General features: G+C 39.1%; 1 long non-coding RNA gene across 2 annotated transcripts in view; it reads right to left on the bottom strand.

The window, feature by feature from the left end:
- The window catches only part of LOC129395348 (uncharacterized), a 270,621-nt gene that overhangs the window by 86,174 nt on the left and 157,407 nt on the right, over positions 1-27,040 (bottom strand). The window contains exon 1 of one of the 2 annotated variants that reach the window (XR_010111186.1): positions 1,099-1,870. The exons of the other annotated variant lie outside the window; for it this stretch is intronic. This is a non-coding gene — a long non-coding RNA (uncharacterized LOC129395348). Of the gene's footprint in view, positions 1-1,098; positions 1,871-27,040 lie in introns of those variants that run through there. 2 annotated transcript variants of the gene reach the window in all.

Genomic DNA, 27,040 nt, shown 5'->3' with positions numbered 1-27,040 from the left:
CTTTTGGTAGGGTTGTGGACCACGTCTCTGGAAAGACAGTAAATCTAGTAAGTATGTGTGGTCCTGGAAATTGAAAAGAGACAACCCAGGAGTATGCTCTCCAGAGAATTAAAGGCATACCTGGAAAAAAATGATTCCACTCTAGATAGACTCAGTTTCTGCTCTAAGTCAGTCATTTCTAGGAAATGGTAAAATAAGTTGAATATTTTTGGACTTTGATTTTGGGGGTGTCTCAGTAGCTGCTCATAGTAAGAAGGAGACTAAAATTATTCACTCACTCAGGCAGCCAAAGGTGGAAAGAAGTGCAAATGTATCTATCCAATTGACATAAAACCTTGTTATTTCAAGCAGTATGTAAAGTTAAGACTAGAGCAAGTGGCCTGACAGTAACACTCCTGCCTTTCCCCATCTCTCCTCAGGCTGCCTGTGCCAACTCTTCACCTTTGAGTCAGGGGAGTGCTTGTAAAATTTTGATTTGCCTTGGGTCCTACCCTTAAGTTGATTGTTCCCTACCTTCCTCTGACCTCAAAAATGGTCAGAATCATAAGTCTTATTTCCAGAAGTAATATGCTGCTTGGTTCACGGACCTCTGTAACAAAGATGATAAATAGGTTTAATCTTTTGGGCCAATTCTGATTGAATAGTAGTGGCCACATAGGGCAATGTGGTGAGAAGTCATTTGGAGCCTCATCTGAACACAGCAGGAAAGAAGGCCATGGCTGATTAATGATGTCTGCTCTATAGGTAGGGGGTAGGAGACTGACAGCATGCATGGCCCCAAAATGTACTATTCTTGGGATACAGGTAAAAGTTAAAAACTTCTGCCAAAAACTTTTATTATCTGCAACTTGCCTAGGTTAAGTGGTTAGAACACAGGGCTTCTAATCCCTAATCCTCATGTATGTTTTAGCCATCAGAATCGGATATTAAGTTGAACCTTGATTCTGGCCACAAAATCATTTCCTAACTGTAGTCAAGTCTGAGTCCTGGCCCTGGTCACAGATTAAGCCCCAATCTGGCCACAGATGGCACCCTAAGTCCAGGCAGCGAATACACAAATGATCATTATCAGATGGATTAAGTCAAATACATTCTCACCTCTGGCGACACAGTTCAAGGCCTGCGCTTTACTAGAGGTGGGTCAGTAGCTGTGCCTTTTGTCTGTGAAGGATAGTGCATTATTGATATAGCAATATGCTTGTCAGTGTTTCTTCTTCAATTGTCTGGCTGCAGAGAGCACAAATACTTTATTGCCATGGTAGACAGTCTTTTCCTGAAGAAGATAAAAATAAAATGGAAAGAAAGAAATGAAACTTGAGTGAAAGAAGTAATTTCCTGTGACTGTGAAAACATAAAGCAAATGCCTGAACATGATTTTAAATGGATCTGTGAATGTGGCTGATGGAAGGGAGCTTTCTTGGAAAGGACATAACTGTGAGTGCTGCTAGGTATAGAACACATTAGGGGGCAAGGAAGCCAGGAATCATGTGCTGGAAGTCAGTTTCTATTAAATGAATAGACTTCAAACAGCCACTAAATCCGGTCTGGATAAATGGGTTTTTAGAATAATAATTTTTAAAAAATCATGAAGTGACTTGATAAGGCAGTAATGAAACTGTCAAAGTCTCCACTTTGACTGAGGCTGAGGTGTAATAGGGGATTTATTTCAATATCTAAATCTTTTCAGAATGTCAGGAGGGGGAAGCTGAGATATTAGAGCTCCATTTGAATCCTTGTACTGGGAGTGGGGGCTTTGGAATGTACTGGAACAGTTCGGTCCATTAGAACCTTCTGTGATTATGGAAATATTCTATATCTACTCTGTCCAGTACAGCGACCACTAGCTATATGTGGCTATTGAGCACTTGAAATGTGGCTAGTGTGATGGAGGAACATAATTTTAAATTTTATTTAATTGTAATAAATTTAAAATTAAATAGCCATAAGTGGCTAGTGGCTACCATACTGGACAGCATAGCGCTAGAATTTAGGTAATTCTCCATATCTAAGAGCAACAGAAAAGCCCAAGGAGAAAAGAGAACAACCAGCAAATCCATATGTCTGTGCTCAATTTTTACCTCTATTGAGAAGAATAGCCTTTTAGCTTTAGATAGACTTGGCACCTTGATTTTAAATGACAGCATGCCGGCATTGGTGAAGTGTGTGTCCCTGTGGTCAATCTAAGAACATGGAAAGTTCAAGCACATTATTCTTTACTAATGGGCATTAATAACTTTAATGAAAGTAATCCATCTTGTTTTAAGCAGATAAATGAATATTTTACAAAAGAAATGTAATTAGGATTTTTATTAAAGAATTTGCTAATTTTTTTTCTGCTCTGGATATAATAACCAGAGTTCTGTCTTTATGTGGGATGTATATAATTCAGTCAAAGCCAATAAACTTAATAGCTATTTCAATATCACACTATTGGTGACTTGGACTACAGAATAAAATAAGAAAATAATGATATACAGTTGAGTCTCCATGTCCATGGGTTCTGCATTTGTGGATTAAACCAACCACAGATTAAAAATATTTTTTTAAAAAACTATAAAAACCAAAACCAGTACAACAATTAAAAATAATACAGATAAAAAGCCAATACAGCATAACAACTATTTATGTAGCATTTAATTTGTATTAGATATTATAAGTAATATAGAGATGATTTAAAGTATAAAGGAGGATGTATGCAGGTTATATGCAAATATCACACCATTTTATATCAGGGACTTGAGCATCCTTGGATTTGGGTATCTGTGGGGGTACTTGGAACCAGTTTCCTGTAGATACGGAGGGATAACTGTGCCGTAAACCAAATGAATTTCTTTGGGAAGAGTTTGGGTGTGATGAAGCAGATCTTATACTTGATTGGCTTTATCCCCCTGTTCTTTTAATGATTGTAATTTTGATGTCTAGCTCTTTAATTTGCAACTGTTTTCTTATGTACTACCTTTATGCTTCTTAATTTTTCCCACTTTATCATCTTTCATTCACTCAAAAAACTTAAAGAAGTCTCATGCATCTGGTGCATTGGGTGTAATGAGGTATGGTAAAAGATAATACTGGGGCAAGATCATGAAGGACTTTGAAGCCATGTTGAAGCATTTAGATTATTCCAGGAGCAGTGGGATTGACATGAGATTTTTGGAAAGCTCATTGGCTGCAGCATGGGGCATGAATTGAAGAGCAGGGAAAGTGAGACCTTTTAAATTAGTTAGGAGGTAAGGTGATGGTAGCAGTAGAGACATAAGGAAGTAGACAGAATCAAGAAATATTTAAGTGGTAGCATTGCTAGAACTTGGTGACTGATTAAATGAAGAAGGAACAGACTGTATCCTCCTCGAAACTCCTTGCATAGTCTCTGCTCCTGCCCTTTGCCTTTCCTGAGACAAAACACAGAACTCTGTCATTCATCCCCCCAAATAAATCCACTTCCCAAAGCATTGAAGGGAAATGTGCATTTTGCTGAATATTTCATGGGGAAATGGAAGACTGGGTTACATTGTGCATAACAGAGGGAAATTTAATCTGATTCCCTTATTGGACATATCTCACCCAAAGTCTTCTTCTTATCTGATTTTCCCCTGTTTTTTCCCTTCCTCTTTCCGCTAATATTTCTGTCTCTCCAGCTTCTCTGCCCTCCTGCCCTCTCCTAGATTCTATTCCACGTCTGCCCCCTTTCTTATAGAGAGCAATTTTACTTTTCTCTGGGCTTGTACAATTTACATTCTCATGTCGCAACCTAGTTTTACCTTTTGTTTGGGATCCATCATCTTTAGAAGTCAGGAGACACTATAGATAATAATCAATTTTCCTATTTTTTTATTTTGCCACAGGCTCTAATATGGCTAGGCACTACATTGTTACTATTTTTATTTAAATTTTTTATATTCTGTTCACTATGTATTTTTACATTAACTTTGATTTTAAAAAATATTGTTTTAAAATGCTAGTCATCTTAATTCTGAGTCTTTTGCTGCCCCGGATATTTTGTGTCCAAGGGAAGTGCCTTGCTTGTCACACTATTGTCCCAGCCCTGGCCTTTGATAACCTGTAGGAATTTTAGAAATACGTTTTATGCACTTTACATGCCTGTAATTCTCCTGAAATACAGGCTTTCTTAGGCCACCTACTCTAACCTTTTGTATATTAATGCATATTTCTACCCATCTGAGGTGTATTTCATTGGAAAAATTTATTTTTACTCATTCAACATTCTTTTTTTTTCTGCTTGGTTTTTTTTTGTATTATACTTTAAGTTTTAGGGTACATGTGCACATTGTGCAGGTTAGTTACATATGTATACATGTGCCATGCTGGCGCGCTGCACCCACTAACTCATCATGTAGCATTAGGTATATCTCCCAATGCTATCCCTCCCCCCCCCCACCCCATCACAGTCCCCAGAGTGTGATATTCCCCTTCCTGTGTCCATGTGATCTCATTGTTCAATTCCCACCTATGAGTGAGAATATGCGGTGTTTGGTTTTTTGTTCTTGCGATAGTTTACTGAGAATGATGATTTCCAATTTCATCCATGTCCCTACAAAGGACATGAACTCATCATTTTTTATGGCTGCATAGTATTCCATGGTGTATATGTGCCACATTTTCTTAATCCAGTCTGTCATTGTTGGACATTTGGGTTGGTTCCAAGTCTTTGCTATTGTGAATAATGCCGCAATAAACATATGTGTGCATGTGTCTTTATAGCAGCAAGATTTATATTCCTTTGGGTATATACCCAGTAATGGGATGGCTGGGTCAAATGGTATTTCTAGTTCTAGATCCCTGAGGAATCGCCACACTGACTTCCACAATGGTTGAACTAGTTTACAGTCCCACCAACAGTGTAAAAGTGTTCCTATTTCTCCATATCCTCTCCAGCACCTGTTGTTTCCTGACTTTTTAATGATTGCCATTCTAACTGGTGTGAGATGGTATCTCATTGTGGTTTTGATTTGCATTTCTCTGATGGCCAGTGATAATGAGCATTTTTTCATTGTTTTTTGGCTGCATAAATGTCTTCTTTTGAGAAGTGTCTGTTCACGTCCTTTGCCCACTTTTTGATGGGGTTGTTTGTTTTTTTCTTGTAAATTTGTTTGAGTTCATTATAGATTCTGGATATTAGCCCTTTGTCAGATGAGTAGGTTGCAAAAATTTTCTCCCATTTTGTAGGTTGCCTGTTCACTCTGATGGTAGTTTCTTTTGCTGTGCAGAAGCTCTTTAGTTTAATTAGATCCCATTTGTCAATTTTGTCTTTCATTGCCATTGCTGTTGGTGTTTTGGACATGAAGTCCTTGCCCATGCCTATGTCCTGAATGGTGATGCCTAGGTTTTCTTCTAGGGTTTTTATGGTTTTAGGTCTAACGTTTAAGTCTTCAATCCATCTTGAATTGATTTTTTATAAGGTGTAAGGAAGGGATCCAGTTTCAGCTTTCTACATATGGCTAGCCAGTTTTCCCAGCACCATTTATTAAATAGGGAATCCTTTCCCCATTGCTTGTTTTTCTCAGGTAGATAGTTGTAGATATGCGGCATTATTTCTGAGGGCTCTGTTCTGTTCCATTGATCTATATCTCTGTTTTGGTACCAGTACCATGCTGTTTTGGTTACTGTAGCCTTGTAGTATAGTTTGAAATCAGGTAGTGTGATGCCTCCAGCTTTGTTCTTTTGGCTTAGGATTGCCTTGGTGATGCAGGCTCTTTTTTGGTTCCATATGAACTTTAAAGTAGTTTTTTCCAATTCTGTGAAGAAAGTCATTGGTAGCTTGATGGGGATGGCATTGAATCTGTAAATTACCTTGGGCAGTATGGCCATTTTCACGATATTGATTCTTCCTACCCATGAGCATGGAATGTTCTTCCATTTGTTTGTATCCTCTTTTATTTCCTTGAGCAGTGGTTTGTAGTTCTCCTTGAAGAGGTCCTTCACATCCCTTGTAAGTTGGATTCCTAGGTATTTTATTCTCTTTGAAGCAATTGTGAATGGTAGTTCACTCATGATTTGGCTCTCTGTTTGTCTGTTATTGTTGTATAAGAATGCTTGTGATTTTTGTACATTGATTTTGTATCCTGAGAGTTTGCTGAAGTTGCTTATCAGCTTAAGGAGATTTTGGGCTGAGACAACGGGGTTTTCTAGATATACAATCATGTCATCTGCAAACAGGGACAATTTGACTTCCTCTTTTCCTAATTGAATACCCTTTATTTCCTTCTCCTGCCTAATTGCCCTGGCCAGAACTTCCAACACTATGTTGTCATTCAACATTCTTTAAGCTCCTATTATATACCAGGCACTGTGTGCTGGTCTAGGCTTATAATTGTAAAAAGATCTTTTCAGTGGATAAGACCGAGAGGAAATCAATAAATATGCCAAAATTGCTTAAAACAAATTATTTTTTGGCAAATAGTTATTGAGTACCTACTATGCTAAGTTTTGGGGATACAAGATTTCTGACCCTATGGAGCTCATATTCTTACAGGGGAATAAAATCACAACTTGGATTGGTGGCAAGAAAAAGGGCCTGGGGAAAAAAGACAAGGGAAATTTTGTTTAATAAGTGGTAGAGGAAGAAAAACTAGGAAGTGACTTTTCCCCAGAATACATAAGGCAAATAGTTGGTCATGCAAGCCAGCTTATGTCCAAAGTCATGAATATATGAAATGGTGTTAGAAATGTTAGAAGGCAGCAGGACGGGCCAGGCAAGAGAGATCAGGAACTGGAAATTAAGCCAGCATATTGGGATGATCCCAACTCAGCAACAGACTCAACTCCATGTCCAGCAAGAGCTAGTGCACGAAGCAGTTCGGATAAATGGCCAGCCTCAGGGATATCCATCAAGGGCACAATTATCCTGGAAGGGTGGAGGAGAATAGCACTGTATAGTTTAGAAGCAGGAAATATGCATACATGGACACAAGAAGCTATTTGGTGAGGTGGAAGCCTGGTAACTGACAACTGGGTTGTGTGGTTTTGAAACTTAAAGGAAGAAGGGGAAATGAAAGTTGCGAATGATGAGACATTTTTGTCAAACAAGGTTGGAGCCAGCAAGATCATCAGCTGGACCCTTGGAACTAATGTTCCTTCAATTCCTTCCTTGATGAGGAACAAGTTGGTCTCAGAGCTTGTGGCTCACTCTGCAGATGGCTTCAGCTGTCAGGAGTAGCACACTGGAAGAAGAGAGGAACCAATCAAGACCATTCGAGCTAGTAACGGGGATAATATAGATCATGCCTTCTCTATGCTTTTCATGACTAGAAACAGAAAATTTTAAACAGCAATTCTTTGTTGTTAATGATGATGATGATAAGGTGATTTAAATGTAACATTATATTGAGAAAAGTATCCGGAATTCTGCTTTGCTTTTATCATTTGAAAAATGGTTTTCTTCCAAAGCTTAACTCAATTAATGTTTTACCTCCCCCAATATGCCAGAACCACAAATTCTGCAGGATGTTAGTTATGCATTAAATTCACCTTCTCATATTCACGACAGCTAAATCATTTTTACTTTTATATTGCCTTCTTACTGCTATTTTGCCAAATTCACATATGCACAGGAAGAAAGTTGATATTTTCTCTCTGTTAGCATGAGGTACTTTATTGCTGAACTCAATGGCAGCACATTAATTCAAAGGGAGAGAGGCCAATGAGACTAGAAATCAAGCCCTTCAATTCCGAATTTCCACATTTATTGCATTTGAGGATGCCAAGGCATAATGATAAAGCATTCCAGCAGGCGGAACTCACGGTTTTAAACCTATTTACTCTGCTGTAGTTGAATGTCGCTGCATATGACAAATGTTGTGAATAAGTATGTTTCAAGGCCAAAGAGTTCTATGAGAAATCCCATCATTCTAAAGATCACAAAGTCATTTCAGAAATTGAACAATATTATAGCAGCGTAATAGCAAATTTGAATCTTGTGTCTCCAACATGTCAAGAGTTCTTTAAAGCACCCTGTGGGTGGTTTGTGCACAACAGCCAGTACTCCTCTGTTTTAGACCTGGCAGGGACCAAAACTGAAATTCTCCCCAAAAGGCAATGAACTCACTACTTGGTTACCAACTAAATGTTCAAGGTTCTTATCGTGGAGGAACTCAGAAAGTCAGGCTTTGTTAGTGCAAAAGAATCATTTCAATGGATTGACTGATCCACCATATGGTTTGAAATTAGAAAATTCACTTTTGGTTTTTAAAACTTGAACCCTTCATGTAAACCTGTTATAATTATTACCTTACAAGCAGCATTTGTCCCTTTCCCAAAAAAGCTTAAAAATATAACCAAAGTCTGATAAAATAAGTGCCAAGAAATCCCTGTTTTTTATATGTTTACATCAGTCCTGTGTTCTCAATTTTCTGGGATGAGATCTTTTAAAAAACTGTCTTCTTAGGCCCATAAACTATTGATATTTCCAAAGCATTTCAACATTTTCTTATACAGATCACGTCTTCCTGAAAGCTTTTTACATCTTAGGTAGCACAAAACTCCTTTGTAAGACAGCATGAGTCAAAGTTGGTATTGGCCTTTTTAAACCATAAATGACATTTTCAGTTTCAGAAAGTGTAAGGTAATTCTTGCTTTGGAGCCTTTCTTTGAGAGGGATTCAGCAGAAGGCAATCCAAAATTTACCTGGCCTGCCCAAACTTGGCTGTGACCAAAGGAACTCACATTTGAGACCAGCTTTAGGAAGGGGGTAAAATAAAAAGGAAAAATAAAGACACCTGGGAAAAGATATGGCCTTCTCTGTATGCTTTAATGAAGAAATTTTGTGCATAGTCCTCACATGACTTGTTTAAACCCAATTCCAAATCTACTGGTCTGTAAAGTGCTCTTTGGATTTGCAGTCCTGATTTTTAAATCTAAAGATAACAAAGTCTCCCCCGGGCCTCATCAGATCTTAATTGTTAAAGTATCTCAGTGTGGCTGATGTGGTTTGTACAACCCCTAACTGAACTGTGAGCACACCCTGAAATCTCAGCAGGATTAATTTTTTCACAGTTTGAATGATTTTTATCAGATTAATTACCACCTCCTGCAGTCCAATCCCTCACTCTCTGCCAACCCACCCCAAGAATGTATATCTATTTCTGGAGCTGTGAGAAATCCAACTGTCATGATGCATTTAGCTAAATTCAATTTTTTTTGACAAAACTAGGTTCCTGGAACAATCCTTGCTGAGCTAGTGGTTGAAAATTGAGGTGCTACATGTAAATAGGTACAGTGCTTTCAAGGAAACAACAAAGTGGTTTTGTTTGGATTTTGGGTTTATTACCACAAATAACTGCATTTAATGGGCATTATGTCTGATTTAACACACCACCAGGATTTTCTATAGGTTTACTAGCTTTTTTTCCCTTTACCTCTGGATACTCATGCTTTCTTTATCTCTTACAAAAGCTAAAGCTTTTTGCATATGTTTGAAACCTCTGAAGGCATCTGTTATAATATTTTAGCTAGTCCCTATTGTGAATGGCACAGGCAGGTGTAGGAACCATTAAAGTGTACACCAATAATAAATAGATAAATAAATGAGAAGAAAGGGCTCTTTTTTATGGTAGCATGCTGACTGATATCTGTGGAAGGAATAGTAGAACTGAAAATCACCATTTTGCTGCCATCGTAGTACAGAGGCTTGAGGCAAGAATCATCAATAAATCCTAACTATGGCAGGGGAGAATTTGATGAGTAAATAGATATTTGCATAGTTTCAGTGTTTCTTCATAGATTGCATTTTAATTATGAAATGAAAGAGAGTATATAGTGAAAAAACTGGACAATGTCTTGACTGGGTGATCAAAATCAATGTCACAGGTAGATATTGTGTCCTCTAAATATGGTGTTCTGAATAGAACATGTCATTAATGTAGTTTTCTGGCTGGTAATGCATAGCCTGAATCCAATCATAAGGAGACATCAAACAAACCAAAATTGAGGAATGATCTATAAAATAGCAGGCCTATACTCTTCAAAGATGTCAGTGTTATGAAAGACAAAGAAAGGCTGTAGAACCATTTGAGATTAAAGGAAACTAAAGGGGCATGATAATTAAATGTAATGCATGATGCTAGGTTGGTTTTTGTACTGGAGGAACCAAAATGTGATAACTGAAGAGACACAATACTATCATGGCAGATGGGAGGCAGGACTAGTTCGCAGCCCCGACTCGGATGTAGAGAGCAGCGTGCGGAGGCTCACATCATGAATTGTAGCTCCAGATCAACTGCAAGAATAAATCATCAATCCTGAGAGGACCCACAGACCCGCTGAAGGAAGGGGACTGCTCTTGTAGGACCTGGGAGATAACCCAAACACTCATCCACAGCAAGACCTGCCCAAAGAGAGTCTGAGCTCAGACATACCTAGCCCTGCCCCCCACCTGATGGGCCTTTCCTATCCACTCTGGCAGCTGAAGACAAAGGGCATATAATCTTGGGAGTTCTAGGGCCCTGCCCACTGCCAGTTCCTCTCCATACTACCACAGCTGATGCTTTCTGGAAAGCGCCCCCTCCCGGCAGGATGCCAACCAGCACAAAAATAGAGCATTAAGCCACCAAAGCTAAGAACCCTCACAGAGTCCATTTCACTCCCCCTGCCACCTCCACTGGAACAGGCGCTGGTATCCACGGCTGAGAGACCCATAGAAAGTTCACATCACAGGACTCTGTGCAGACAATCCCCAGTACCAGCCCAGAGCTTGGCAGACTAGCTGGGTGGCTAGATCCAGAAGAGAGACAATAATCACTACAGCTTGGCTCACAGGAAGCCACAGCCATAGGAAAAGGGGGAGAGTACTACATCAAGGGAACACACCATGGAACAAAAGAATCTGAACAACAGCCTTCAGCCCTAGACCTTCCCTCTGACAGAGCCTACCCAGATGAGAAGAAATCAGAAAACCAACTCTGGTAACATGACAAAACAAGGCTCTTTAACACCCCCCAAAAATCACACTAGTTCACCAGCAATGGACCCAAAGCAAGAAGGAATCCCTGATTTACCAGAAAAAGAATTCAGGAGATTAGTTATTAAGGTAATAAGGGAGGCACCAGAGAAAGGTGAAGCCAAATGTAAAGAAATCCAAAAAATGATACAAGAAGTGAAGGGAGAGATATTCAAGGAAATAGATAGCATAAATAAAAGACAATCAAAACTTCAGGAAACAATGGACACATTTATAGAAATGCAAAATTCTGTGGAAAGTCTCATCAATAGAATTGGACAAGTAGAAGAAAGGGATTCAGAGCTCGAAGACAAGGTATTTGAATTAAGCCAATCCAACAGAGACAAAGAAAAAAGAATAAGAAAATATGAACAAAGCCTCCAAGAAGTCTGGAATTATGTTAACCAACCAAACCTAAGAATAATCAGCATTCCTGAGGAAGAAGAGAAATCTAAAAGTTTGGAAAACATATTTGGGGAAATAATCAAGAAAAACTTCCCTAGCCTTGCTAGAGACCTGGACATTCAAATACAAGAAGCACAAAGAACACTTGGGAAATTCATCGCAAACAGATCACTGCCTAGGCACATTGTCATCAGGTTATCTAAAGTTAAGACGAAGGAAAGAATCTTAAGAGCTGTGATACAGAAGCATCAGGTAACCTATAAAGGAAAACCTGTCAGATTAACAGCAGATTTTTTAGCAGAAACCCTACCAGATAGAATAGATTGGGGCCCTATCTTCAACCTCCTCAAACAAAACAATTATCGGCCAAGAATTTTGTATCCAGTGAAACTAAGCATCGTATTTGAAGAAAAGATACAGTCTTTTTCAGATAAACAGATGCAGAGAGAATTCACCACTACCAAGACACCACTGCAAGAACTGCTAAAAGGAGCTCTAAATCTTGAAACAAATCCTGGAAACACATCAAAACAGAACCTCTTTAAAGCATAAATCACACAGGATATATAAAACAAAAATACAAGTTAAAAAGCAAAAACAAAAAACAAGGTACACAGGCAACAAATAGCGTGATGAATGCAATGGTACCTCATATCTCAATACTAACATTGAATGTAAATGGCCTAAATGCTCCACTTAAAAGATACGGAACTGCAGAATGGATAAAAACTCACTAACCAACTATCTACTGCCTTCAGGAGACTCACTTAACACATAAGGACTCGCATAAATTTAAAGTAAAGGGATGGAAAAAGGCATTAATGCAAATGGACACCAAAAGCGAGCAGGGGTAGCTATTCTTGTATCAGATAAAACCACTTTAAAGCAACAGCAGTTGAAAGAGACAAAGAGGAACATTATATAATGGTAAAAGGCCTTGTCCAACAGGAAAATATCACAATCCTAAACATACTTGCACCTAACACTGGAGCTCCCAATTTACAAAACAATTACTAACAGACCTAACAAATGAGATAGACAGCAAGACAATAATAGTGGGGGACTTCAATACTCCACTGACAGCACTAGACAGGTCATCAAGACAGCAAGTCAACAAAGAGACAATGGATATAACTACGCCTTGGAGCAAATGGACTTAACAGATATGTACAGAACATTCCACCGAACAACCACAAAATACACATTCTATACAACAGCGCATGAAACTTTCTCCAAGATAGACCATATGATAGGCCATGGAATGAGCCTCAATAAATTTAAGAAAATTAAAATTATATCAAGCACTCTCTCAGACTAAAGTGGAATAAAACTGGAAATCAACTCCAAAAAAACCCTTCAAAACCATGCAAATACATGGAAATTAAATAGCCTACTCCTGAATGAGCATTGGGTCAAAAGTGAAATTAAGATGAAAATTAAAAAATTATTTGAACTGAACGACAATAATGACACAACCCATCAAAACCTTGGGGATACAGCAAAGGTGGTGCTAAGAGGAAAGTTCATAGTCCCAAAGCCTACATCAAAAAGACTGACAGAGTACAAACTGACATTCTAAGGTCACATCTCAAGGAACTAGAGAAACAAGAACAAACCAAACCAAAACCCAGCAGAAGAAAAGAAATTACCAAGATCAGATTAGAACTAAATGAAATTGAAACAAAAAAAAATACAAAAGATAAATGAAACCAAAAGCTGGTTCTTTGAAAAGATAAATAAAATTGATAGACCATTAGCAAGATTAACCAATAAAAGAAGAGAGAAAATCCAAATAACCTCAGTAAGAAACAAAACAGGAGATAGTGCAGCTGACACCACTGAAATGCAAATGAGCCTTCAAGGCTACTATGAACACCTTTACGCACATAAACTAGAAAACCTAGAAGAGATGAATAAATTCCTGGAAAAATACAATCTTCCTAACTTAAATTATGAAGAATTAGATACCCTGAACAGACCAATAACAAGCAGCGAGATTGAGTTGGTAATTAAAAAATTACCAACAAAAAAATCCAGGACCAGACGGATTAACAGCAGAATTCTACCAGACATTCAAAGAATTGGTACCAATCCTTTTGACACTATTCCACAAGATAGAGAAAGAAGGGACCCTCCCTAATTCATTCTATACAGCCAGTATCACCCTAATACCAAAACCAGAAAAGGACATAACCAGAAAAGAAAACTATAGATGGATATCCTTGATGAACATAGAAGCTAAAATCCTTAAGAAAATACTAACTAACTGAATCCAACAACATATCAAAAAGATAATCCACCACAATCAAGTGGGTTTCATACCAGGGATGCAGGGATGGTTTAACGTACACAAGTCAATAAATGAGATACACCACATAAACGGAATTAAAAACAAAAATCACATGATCATCTCAATAGATGCAGTGAAAGCATTGGACAAAATCCAGCATCCCTTGCTGATTAAAGCTCAGCAAAATCGGCATACAAGGGACATTCCTTAATGTAATAAAAGCCATCTATGACAAACCTCCAGCCAACATAATACTGAATGGGGAAAATTTGAAAGCATTCCCTCTGAGAACTGGAACAAGGCAAGGATGCCCACTCTCACCACTCCTCTTCACCATAGTACTGGAAGTCCTAGCCAGAGCAATCAAACAAGAGAAAGAAATAAAGGCATTCAAATCAGTAAAGAGGAAGTCAAACTGTTGCTGTTTGCTGAATAATATGATTGTATACCTAGAAAACCCCAAAAGAGTCCTCCAAAAAGATTCTAGAACTGATGAAAGAATTCAGCAAAATTTCCAGATGCAAAATTAATGTACACAAATCAGTAGCTCTCCTATACACCAACAGTGACTAAGCTGAGAATCAAATCAAGAACTCAACCCTTTTTACAATAGATGCCAAAAAATAAAATACTTAGGAATATACCTAACCAAGGAGGCAAAAGACCTCTACAAGGAAATCTACAAAACACTCCTGAAAGACCATAGACGACACAAGCAAATGGAAACACATCCCATGCTCATGGATTGGGTAGAATCAATATTGTGAATATGACCGTACTGACAAAAGCAATCTACAAATTCAATGCAATCCCCATCAAATACCACTGTCATTCTTCACAGAAATAGGAAAACAATTCTAAAATTCTTATGGAACAAAAAAAAGAGCCCGCATAGCCAAAGCAAGACTAAGCAAAAAGAACAAATCTGGAGGCATCACACTACCTGATTTCAAACTATACTATAAGGCCATAGTCACCGAAACAGCATCATACTGTTATAAAAATAGGCACATAGACCAGTGGAACAGAATAGAGAACCCAGAAATAAACCCAAATACTTACAGCCAACTGGTCTCCGACAAAGCAAACAAAAACATAAAGTGGGGAAAGGACACCGTTTACAACAAATGGTGCTGCGATAATTGGCTAGCCGCATGTAGGAGAATGAAACTGGATCCTTATCTCTCACCTTATACAAAAATCAACTCAAGATGGATTAAGGACGTAAGACCTGAAACTATAAAAATTCTAGAATATAACATTGGAAAAACCCTTCTAGACATTGGCTTAGGCAAGGATTTCATGATCAAGAACCCAAAAGCAAATGCAATAAAAACAAAGATAAATAGTTGGGACTTAATTAAACTAAAGAGCTTTTGCACAGCAAAAGGAACAGTCAGCAGAGTAAACAGACAACCCACAGAGTGGGAGAAAACCTTCACAATCTATACATCTGACAAAGAACTAATATTCAGAATCTACAATGAACTCAAACAAATCAGTAAGAAACAAACAAACAATCCCATCAAAAAGTGGGTTAAGGACATGAATAGACAATTCTCAAAAGAAGATATACAAATGGCCAACAAACATATGAAATAATACTCAACATCACTAATGATCAGGGAAATGCAAATCAAAACCACAATGCGATATCACTTTACTCCTGCAACAATGGCCATAATAACAAAATGAAAAAACAGTAGATGTTGGCATGGATGCAGTGATCAGGGAACACTTCTACCCTGCTGGTGGGAATGTAAACTAATATATCCACTGTGGAAAACAGTGTGGAGATTCATTAAAGAACTAAAAGTAGGACTACTATTTGATCCTGCAATCCCGCTACTGGGTATCTACCCAGAGGAAAAGAAGTCATTATTCAAAAAAGATACTTGGACGTGCATGTTTATAGCAGCACAATTCACAATTGCAAAATCATGGAGCCAACCCAAATGCCCATCAGTCAACGAGTGGATGAAGAAACTGTTGTATATATATACGATGGAATACTACTCAGCCATAAAAAGGAACGAATTAACAGCATTCACAGCGACCTGGATGAGATTGGAGACTTCTTCTAAGTGAAGTAACTCAGGAATGGAAAACCAAACACTGTATGGTCACTGATATGTGGCAGCTAAGCTACAAGGTTGCAAAGGCATAAGACTGATACAATGGACTTTGAGGACTTGGGGGGAAGAGTGGGAGGGTGTGAGGGATAAAAGGCTACAATTAGGGTGCAGTGTATACTGCTTGGTGTATACTGCAGTGTATACTGCACCAAAATCTCACAAATCACCACTAAAGAACTTACTTATGTAACCAAATACCACCTGTACCCCAATAACATATGGGAAAAAAAAGAATGCTAAAAAAATGCGGTAACTGATATTATTGGGAAAAAATTAGAGTATAGACCGTAGATAAGATAAAATAACAATGTTAAATTTCCTGAATTTAATAACTGTATTGTGGTTATCTAAAATAATATTTTTGTCCTTTGGAGATACAAACTGAAGTATTAAGGGGTAAAGGGAATTGATGTATGTGATCTACCTTTAACAGGTTCATAAAAATAAATCATATATAAATATATCAAACATGATATATAAATTTCTATGTCATATATGCCAATTAATTATATATAATAAATTCTATATGTGACATATATATGAGTGTGTATATATATTTAAATATATATATAGTCAGTACATTTAGCTACCATGCTATTTGCATCCCCAAACAACGCTGATTAATGTGTGTGTGTGTGTGTAATAGAGAAGAGAGAGAGGCAGAGAGAAAGCAAATGAGGCAAAATGTTAAAAATTGCTGAACCTGCATAAAGGGTATACAGGAGTTCTCTGTACTATTCATGCAACATTTAAGTTTGAAATTAATTTTTTAAAAAGTTGTCACTGACTTCCTTCTAACACCTTGTGGATTCCCATATTTACACCTTCACTGACGTCACTCTTGCCACAACTCCCCTCAACCTGGCAAGTCAACTTCTCCAAATCCTGCCTGAATCTCTAGGTCCTGCTCAGATTTAGCCTCCTCCTTCTCTGCATTCCTCTAGCACTGCTGGTCTCCATATCATTTGGCACTAAGCCTGATCCTGTTTATCAGCTTTGTTTTGGGATGTAAACACTGTAGCAGCTAAATGCACAGACTGTGTAATCAGACTGCCTGGGTTCAAATCTCAGTTCTGCCACAAGGTGTGTGATCTTGAGCAAGTTCTTTACCTTCTCTAAGTCTCAGTTCCTTGAATTGGAAGCCTCATTTCATTAGGGGAAAAAGAGCACCCACTGAGAGTCCAGAGGATTAATTCTAGGTCTAGAATTGCCACGCAGTGTATGACCTTGGATAAAGCATTTCTTCTCTGTGGGTCTCAGATCTCTAACCTGTAACATTAGGGAGTTGGATGAATAAGTGGTTCTCCACTTTGACTGCATATCAGAATTGCCTGGGGAGCTATAAAATACATCAATGTCCAGAGACCCCTTCCCCCCCAGATTTTAATTTGATTAATTGAAGTTGAAGCCCAGGCAGTTTTTAAAAGCTCCCAGGTGATTTCAATGTGTAGATCAAGGTGAGAAACACGCAGGCAGCTGATTCCCAAGGCTGCTTCTAGTTTGACAATCCTGATTCCATGCAAAAGTGCTGCTGTGAATTCTTTGTTATTGGCATTAAGCCCCTTTCTGTTGCCCCTACAATGTGTGGCTTAGGGCTTGATGACTGACATGGTGGGGACACACACTACTGATATGCTAACTAAATAATAATTAGCTAAGATTTTCTCTCTTTTTTTCTGTTAGAAAGACATCTTTGACAATTTTAGCGTCTTGACAGAATGATTATTGCCTCCTAGAATCCCCTACTAGCCATAGGAAATTAGCTGTAGCAGTGTATACTCTTAATGGGAATCTGCCATGTCAATGGGTTATTTCTGTCATTGTGGTTTAGTCTGATATTCCAATATGCCCCTGCTGCTTTTCATGATACTTAGCAAGGAAAAAAATAAGGCAATGGTTCCCCCTTGGTTCACGTTTGACCTATTGCTGTGCTTGAAGCAATCACTAAACACCATAGGTGTTGAAGTGATTAGGGACAATTAAGATAGTACAGCCTCCGAGGAAGAAGCCACTATCAAGCCTTTGGTCTTCCAAATGCACAGGTTGTGTTGTCCTGCAACAGCAATTACCTAAAATATCCAGTACTTAATTACTTCCAAGGTGTCAGTCTTCATAACTGGGTATTAGAATGTTCTAATTGATAGCGCAGCTGCAGCTTTGCCGCCTGACACTGGCATATGGCTTGCAATATTCTTATACGTTGATCAGTTTTCTTTCTTCATACATCTCAGATTGCAGATTGTAGGCGTGATCTAGCTGGGATTGGAATTACTGTACCTTTTTTTTTTTTTTTTTTTTTTGCAATTTACCATTTCCAGCCTTGAGTGAGAGGGGAAAACAGAAAAACTAGGAAAACAGAAAAATATTTTAAATAAAGAAAAGAAGAAGAAAAGGAAAAATATAGTCCAGAGGCCTATGGCAACCAAATTGGATTGGAAAACTTCCTAGCTCCTGTTGCTTTTGCATTTCACTTTAGGAAAATCCTATACATATGTAATCTAGAAGTCAACTAGGATTACCCTCATCATCCTTAAAATCTAGATAAGATTAGCTCGAACTTCCATCCTAGAGATTACGGGCAGTCCAAAGCTCTTTTCAAGCTGTGAGTTTCCAGGGCGCTAATGTTAATGATGTCACCTCTAGCTCTGAGCTCTTGACATTGCTGAGTCTGTTTTATTTCAAGATCTTCTCACTATGGTGTGTGTGCTATTTCTTTTCTACACTATGTTGACTCAAACAAACAGCATATTTTACTGAAGCATAGGGGATATGGAGGGATCTTTACTACAGGCATGCAAACAACTTCAAATAAAGTGGTAGCCATCTCTGTCATTCAAAGTCCTTCAGCCATTTCTGCAACCCAAGCTCTAGTCTCCTACCATGTGGCTCAGTTTCCTTTTTCTCTCTTGGTGGCTTTTTTCCCTTTTCTTTTCCTTTTGCTCCTGTCCTCCCAGGAGAAATATAAATGTATTATGCAAATATGAATATTCTTATGCAGAGTAATTCAGCTCTCTCTAGCAGCAATTCCAAAACGAAGTCTGGGTTTCCCTTTGTATATCTACAGCTTCACGTTTATTGCTTAACAGAGCCCTTCAGATTGGATTTGTTTTCTAGTATGAACAGAGACACATAGGCACACACAAACACACACATACATTTCCAAATTTATAAAACTTATAAGATGTATCAGTTACAACTTATTCTTTTATTTGGCAATAGAATTTCCTATAAAACAGCCTCTTAACTTGTGGGCAGGGCTCTGGCTTCTTTCTAGTCCTAATTGGTTTTCCACACAGATGTCAAATGAATCTTCCAGAAACTTTTTCATCATGTTATTTCTCTGTATATAATTTTTAATTAATGTGATGATCTAATGAATATTTAGATGATAGTGATTGATAATGGATAAATGTATTACCCCCAGATAACTTATAATGTTTTAATTACCCCCAGAGACTTATATAATGTCTTTTTTTAATTATACTTTAAGTTTTAGGGTACATGTGCACAATGTGCAGGTTAGTTACATATGTATACATGTGCCATGTTGGTGGGCTGCACCCATTAACTCGTCATTTAACATTAGGTATGTCTCTTAATGCTATCCCTCCCCCCTCCCCCCCCCACCACAGGCCCTGGTGTGTGATGTTCCCCTTCCTGTGTCCATGTGTTCTCATTGTTCAATTCCCACCTATGAGTGAGAACATGCAGTGTTTGGTTTTTTGTCCTTGCGATAGTTTGCTGAAAATGATGGTTTCCAGCTTCATCCATGTCCCTACAAAGGACATGAACTCATCATTTTTTATGGCTGCATAGTATTCCATGGTGTTCATGTGCCACATTTTCTTGATCCAGTCTACCATTGTTGGACATTTGGCTTGGTTCCAAGTCTTTGCTATTGTGAATAGTGCTGCAATGAACATACGTGTGCATGTGTCTTTATAGCAGCATGATTTATAATCCTTTGGGTATATACCCAGTAATGGGATGGCTGGGTCAAATGGTATTTCTAGTTCTAGATTCCTGAGGAATCGCCACACTGACTTCCACAATGGTTGAACTAGTTTACAGTCCCACCAACAGTGTAAATGTGTTCCTATTTCTCCACATCCTCTCCAGCACCTGTTGTTTCCTGACCTTTTAATGATTGCCATTCTAACTGGTGTGAGATGGTATCTCATTGTGGTTTTGATTTGCATTTCTCTGATGGCCAGTGATGGTGAGCATTTTTTCATGTGTCTTTTGGCTGCATAAATGTCTTCTATTGGAGAAGTGTCTGTTCATATCCTTTGCCCGCTTTTTGATGGGGTTGTTTATTTTTTTCTTGTAAATTTGTTTGAGTTCATTGTAGATTCTGGATATTAGCCCTTTGTCAGATGGGTAGATTGCAAAAATTTTCTCCCATTCTGTAGGTTGCCTGTTCACTCTGATGGTAGTTTCTTTTGCTGTGCAGAAGCTCTTTAGTTTAATTAGATCCCATTTGTCAATTTTGGCTTTTGTTGCCATTGCTTTTGGTGTTTTAGACATGAAGTCCTTGCCCATGCCTATGTCCTGAATGGTATTGCCTAGGTTTTCTTCTAGGGTTTTTATGGTTTTAGGTCTAACATTTAAGTCTTTAATCCATCTTGAATTAATTTTTGTATAAGGTGTAAGGAAGGGATCCAGTTTCAGCTTTCTACATATGGCTAGTCAGTTTTCCCAGCACCATTTATTAAATAGGGAATCCTTTCCCCATTTCTTGTTTTTGTCAGGTTTGTCAAAGATCACATGGTTGTAGATATGCGGCATTATTTCTGAGGGCTCTGTTTTGTTCCATTTGTCTATATCTCTGTTTTGGTATCAGTACCATGCTGTTTTGGTTACTGTAGCCTTGTAGTATAGTTTGAAGTCAGGTAGCGTGATGCCTCCAGCTTTGTTCTTTTGGCTTAGGATTGACTTGGCAATGCGGGCCTTTTTTTGGTTCCATATGAACTTTAAAATAGTTTTTTCCAGTTCTGTGAAGAAAGTCATTGGTAGCTTGATGGGGATGGCATTGAATCTATAAATTACCTTGGGCAGTATGGCCATTTTCACGATATTGATTCTTCCTACCCATGAGCATGAAATGTTCTTCCATTTGTTTGTATCCTCTTTTATTTCACTGGGCAGTGGTTTGTAGTTCTCCTTGAAGAGGTCCTTCACGTCCCTCGTAAGTTGGATTCCTAGGTATTTTATTCTCTTTGAAGCAATTGCGAATGGGAGTTCACTCATGATTTGGCTCTCTGTTTGTCTGTTATTGGTGTATAAGAATGCTTCTGAATTTTGCACATTGATTTTGCATCCCGAGAGTTTGCTGAAGTTGCCTATCAGCTTAAGGAGATTTTGGGCTGAGATGATGGGGTTTTCTAGATATACAATCATGTCATCTGCAAAGAGGGACAATTTGACTTCCTCTTTTCCTAATTGAATACCTTTTATTTCCTTCTCCTGCCTGATTGCCCTGGCCAGAACTTCCAACACTATGCTGAATAGGAGTGGAGAGTGAGGACATCCTTGTCTTGTGCCAGTTTTCAAAGGGAATGCTTCCAGTTTTTGCCCATTCAGTATGATATTGGCTGTGGGTTTGTCACAGATAGCTCTTATTATTTTGAGATACGTCCCACCAATACCTAATTTATTGAGAGTTTCTAGCATGAAGCATTGTTGAATTTTGTCAAAGGCGTTTTCTGCATCTATTGAGATAATCATATGGTTTTTGTCATTGGTTCTGTTTCTATGCTGGATTACATTTATTGATTTGCGAATGTTGAACCAGCCCTGTATCCCAGGGATGAAGCCCAGTTGATCATGGTGGATAAGCTTTTTGATGTGCTGCTGGATTCAGTTTGCCAGTATTTTATTGAGGATTTTTTCATCAATGTTCATCAGGGATATTGGTCTAAAATTCTCTTTTTTGGTTGTGTCTCTGCCAGGCTTTGGTATCAGGATGATGCTGGCCTCATAAAATGAGTTAGGGAGGATTCTCTCTTTTTCTATTAATTGGAATAGCTTCAGAAGGAATGGTACTGATTCCTCTTTGTACCTCTGGTAGAATTCGGCTGTGAATCCATCTGGTCCTGGACTTTTTTTGGTTGGTAAGCTATTAATTATTGCCTCAATTTCAGAGCCTGTTTTTGGCCTATTCAGAGATTCAACTTCTTCCTGGTTTACTCTTGGGAGGGTGTATGCGTCAAGGAATTTATCCATTTCTTCTAGATTTTCTAGTTTATTTGCATAGAGGTTTTTATAGTATTCTCTGATGGTAGTTTGTATTTCTGTGGGATCGGTGGTGATATCCCCTTTATCATTTTTTATTGCGTCTATTTGATTCGTCGCTCTTTTCTTCTTTATTAGTCTTGCTAGCAGTCTATCAATCCTGTTGATCTTTTCAAAAAACCAGCTCCTGGATTCATTGATTTTTTGAAGGTTTTTTTCTGTCTCTATTCAGTTCTGCTCTGATCTTAGTTATTTCTTGCCTTCTGCTAGCTTTTGACTGTGTTTGCTCCTGCTACTCTAGTTCTTTTAATTGTGATGTTAGGGTGTCAATTTTAGATCTTTCCTGCTTTCTCTTGTGGGCATTTAGTGCTATAAATTTCCCTCTACATACTGCTTTAAATGTGTCCCAGAGATTCTTATATGTTGTGTCTTTGTTCTCGTTGGTTTCAAAGAACATCTTTATTTCTGTCTTCGTTTCGTTATGTACCCAGTAGTCATTCAGGAGCAGGTTGTTCAGTTTCCATGTAGTTGAGTGGTTTTGAGTGAGTTTCTTAATCCTGAGTTCAAGTTTGATTGCACTGTGGTCTGAGAGACAGTTTGTTATAATTTCTGTTCTTTTACATTTGCTGAGGAGTGTTTTACTTCCAAGTATGTGGTCAGTTTTGGAATAGGTGTGGTGTGGTGCTGAAAAGAATGTATATTCTGTTGGTTTGGGGTGGAGAGTTCTGTAGATGTGTATTAGGTCTGCTTGGTGCAGAGCTGAGTTCAATTCCTGGATATCCTTGTTAACTTTCTGTCTCGTTGATCTGTCTAATGTTGACTGTGGGGTGTTAAAGTCTCCCATTATTATTGTGTGGGAGTCTAAGTCTCTTTGTAGGTCTCTAAGGACTTGCTTTATGAATCTGGGTGCTCTTGTAATGGGTGCATATATATTTAGGATAGTTAGCTCTTCTTGTTGAATTGATCCCTTTACCATTATGTAATGGCCTTCTTTGTCTCTTTTGATCTTTGTTGGTTTAAAGTCTATTTTATCAGAGACTAGGATTGCAACCCCTGCCTTTTTTTTGTTTTCCATTTGCTTGGTAGATCTTCCTCCATCCCTTTATTTTGAGCCTATGTGTATCTCTGCACGTGAGATGGGTTTCCTGAATACAGCACACTGATGGGTGTTGACTCTTTATCCAATTTGCCAGTCTGTGTCTTTTAATTGGAGCATTTAGCCCATTTATATTTAAGGTTAATATTGTTATGTGTGAATTCGATTCTGTCATTATGATGTTAGCTGGTTATTTTGCTCGTTAGTTGATGCAGTTTCTTCCTAGCCTCGATGGTCTTTACAATTTGGCATGTTTTTGCAGTGGCTGGTACCAGTTTTTCCTTTCCATGTTTAGTTCATCCTTCAGGAGCTCTTTTAGGGCAGGCCTGGTGGTGACAAAATCTCTCAGCATTTGCTTGTCTGTAAAGGATTTTATTTCTCCTTCACTTATGAAGCTTAGTTTGGCCAGATATGAAATTCTGGGTTGAAAATTCTTTTCTTTAAGAATGTTGAATATTGGCCCCCACTCTCTTCTGGCTTGTAGAGTTTCTGCCGAGAGATCAGCTGTTAGTCTGATGGGCTTCCCTTTGTGGGTAATCCGACCTTTCTCTCTGGCTGCCCTTAACATTTTTTCTTCATTTCAACTTTGGTGAATCTGACAATTATGTGTCTTGGAGTTGCTCTTCTCGAGGAGTATCTTTGTGGCGTTCTCTGTATTTCCTGAATTTGAATGTTGGCCTGCCTTGCTAGATTGGGGAAGTTCTCCTGGATAATATCCTGCAGAGTGTTTTCCAACTTGGTTCCATTCTCCCCGTCACTTTCAGGTACACCAATCAGACATAGATTTGGTCTTTTCACATAGTCCCATATTTCTTGGAGGCTTTGTTTGTTTCTTTTTATTCTTTTTTCTCTAGACTTCTCTTCTCACTTCATTTCATTCATTTGATCTTCCATCACTGATACCCTGTCTTCCAGTTGATCACATCAGCTACTTAGGCTTGTGCATTTGTCAGGTAGTTCTCGTGCCTTGGTTTTCAGCTCCATCAGGTCCTTTAAGGACTTCTCTGCATTGGTTATTGTAGTTAGCCATTCGTCTAATTTTTTTTCAATGTTTTTAACTTCTTTGCCATGGGTTCAAACTTCCTCCTTTAGCTCGGAGTAGTTTGATCGTCTGAAGCCTTCTTCTCTCCACTCGTCAAAGTCATTCTCCGTCCAGCTTTGTTCCATTGCTGGTGAGGAGCTGCGTTCCTTTGGAGGAGTGGCGCTCTGATTTTTAGAGTTTTCAGTTTTTCTGCTCTGTTTTTTCCCCATCTTTGTGGTTTTATCTACCTTTGGTCTTTGATGATGGTGACATACAGATGGGGTTTTGGTGTAGATGTCCTTTCTGTTTGTTAGTTTTCCTTCTAGCAGTCAGGACCCTCAGCTGCAGGTCTGTTGGAGTTTGCTGGAGGTCCACTCCAGATCCTGTTTGCCTGGGTATCAGCAGCAGAGGCTGCAGAACAGCAGATATTGGTCAACAGAAAATGTTGCTGCCTGATCGTTCCTCTGGAAGTTTTGTCTCAGAGGAGTACCCGGCCGTGTGAGGTGTCAGTCTGCCCCTACTGGGGGATGCCTCCCAGTTAGGCTACTCGGGGGTCAGGGACCCACTTGAGGAGGCAGTCTGTCTGTTCTGAGATCTCCAGCTTCATGCTGGGAGAACCACTACTCTCTTCAAAGCTGTCAGAGAGGGACATTTAAGTCTGCAGAGGATTCTGCTGCCTTTTGTTTGGCTATGCCCTGCCCCCAGAGGTGGAGTCTACAGAGGCAGACAAGCCTCCTTGAGCTGCGGTGGGCTCCACCCAGTTCAAGCTTCCTGGCTGCTTTGTTTACCTACTCAAGCCTCAGCAATGGTGGGCGCCCCTTCCCCAGCCTCACTGCCACCTTGCAGTTTGATCTCAGACTGCTGTGCTAGCAATGAGTGAGGCTCCATGGGCGTAGGACCCTCCGAGCCAGGTGCGGGATATAATCTCGTGGTGCGCTGTTTGCTAAGACCGTTGGAAAAGTGCAGTATTAGGGTGGGAGTGACCTGATTTTCCAGGTGCTGTCTGTCACCCCCTTCTTTGACTAGGAAAGGGAATTCCTTGACCGCTTGTGCTTCCCGGGTGAGGTGATGCCTCACCCTGTTTCAGCTCACGCTCGGTGCACTGCACCCACTGTTCTGTACCCACTTTCTGACACTCCCCATTGAGATGAACCTGGTACCTCAGTCGGAAATGCAGAAATCACCCGTCTTCTGTGTCACTCACAGTGGGAGCTGTAGACTGGAGCTCTTCCTATTCGGCCATCTTGGCTCCAACCCTTATAATGCCTTAAATTAGAGGAGTAATAACTTGTGTGATATGCTTGGAAAAATCCTGTGATATAATTAATGCTCAGTAAAGGCTAGTGACTAATATTGTTATTCTCATTATTTTGTTATTGGGATTTCAGGGTGTGGTAGTGGCTGGGTCCATGTGAAGAGGTTTCAACAAGTCATGAGGCCTTGCTGGTATGGCTCAAATTCATGTCGCTAAATATTTTATTGTACCTATGTGTAATGACAGAGCTAGGATTGACAAATAGTTCCTTCTTTGTCATATTAACCACTGCCCACCGACTTCTCCTGGCCAAGTTAGAAATTGCTCTTAAACGAATGTCCAAACTTCTCAGCCTTTTGTGAGACATCTTGTGTGGTTGGACTCCTCTTTAATTCTCTAAACTTCAGTTCCCCTGCACCAACACACAACTTTCTGTTCCAGTTATGCTTATCTTATAAACCTATACCTTAACATGTTATGTTAGCTGATGTAACAAAAATGGGAATTTTCATTTGGAACTAAGGGAGTAAACAGGGATCTACATAAGGGGGTGGTGGTAGTTGAGGAGTGGGAGATCCAGGAGTGAAATAAAGCACTGTTAAAGTCCTCCATCATTATGCATTCCCTATTTTCTAAATAGGTCACATGGTGATTATCTGAATTTCCCTTTACTTTTCATCAAGCATGATGTTTCCCAAACTTAAAGACTAAAATTGTTTTCTGAACCCCACTGATGTCTTGCTTTCTCATAGAGCAGGGTTCTTTTCCTCTGTTCTTTTAACCCTCTTTGTGGTTAGACCAGATAAGGCCAGGGAGGGTACTCTTCTCCAGAGTGAAGCAGGGTTCTTCAGGGACCAGAGGCAAGCACCAACTCTGTTAGTAGAACCAACAGGGACAAGACCCTCTGGGAAGACCTCCTAGCACTGACAGATGGGAGGTGGAAGATTTGGGCATGCTTCAACAGGTTCAGTCTCTACCTGAAGTTTTATCCAAGGACAGTTATAAACTGCAGAAGTCTGGCTCATTTGTTGGTCCACACTTTAATGAATGCTATCAATCAAAAAGCATGCTGCTTGCTTATAACTGAGTTTATTGTTGTCTTCCTGAAATGATTTCTTTGGCTGTTCAGTCCCCAAACAGAAATTCATATTGGAGACCATATAGAAAACACTGTTGGGTTTTTTTTTTAATTTTTTGTAAGAGGGCAAAATTGGCCCATCTGTTTTTCTCCCTACTCACTTGTAGACATGGAAATAGTCAGACATACCACTCATCACGGTTTGGGCTTGTTCCAATGCATTATGCTAGCCAGAGAATCTTACCTCACTTATTTCTGAAGATGGTTTCCTTTTACAAGGAAACTGCTTTGGGAAAAGGTCACATTCCGGTAACAGGGGTTTCTCTGATAGACCCAGCTGAGTGAAAGGGTATAGGATGTGGAAATCCATCCCCAACAGACATGCATACATCTCTGTGTGCTAAAGGGTGAGTTGGCAAAGGCATTTCTCTCCATTTGCATGTGCCTTATCCTGACCTAAAGTATAAAGCAGTTTCCTCATCTATATTAATATCTTGCCCTGGGAACTGCAGAGAGTTCTTGAAAAGATCAAAAGTGATAATAATTGTGAATGTCTTTGCAACTGGAAAAAAGCT

The sequence above is a fragment of the Pan paniscus genome, chromosome X (genome assembly GCF_029289425.2).
Source record: "Pan paniscus chromosome X, NHGRI_mPanPan1-v2.0_pri, whole genome shotgun sequence".
Classification (NCBI taxonomy): domain Eukaryota; kingdom Metazoa; phylum Chordata; class Mammalia; order Primates; family Hominidae; genus Pan; species Pan paniscus.
The sequence above is the reverse complement of the archived record's forward strand: the minus strand, read 5'-3'. Positions and strand labels throughout refer to the sequence as shown.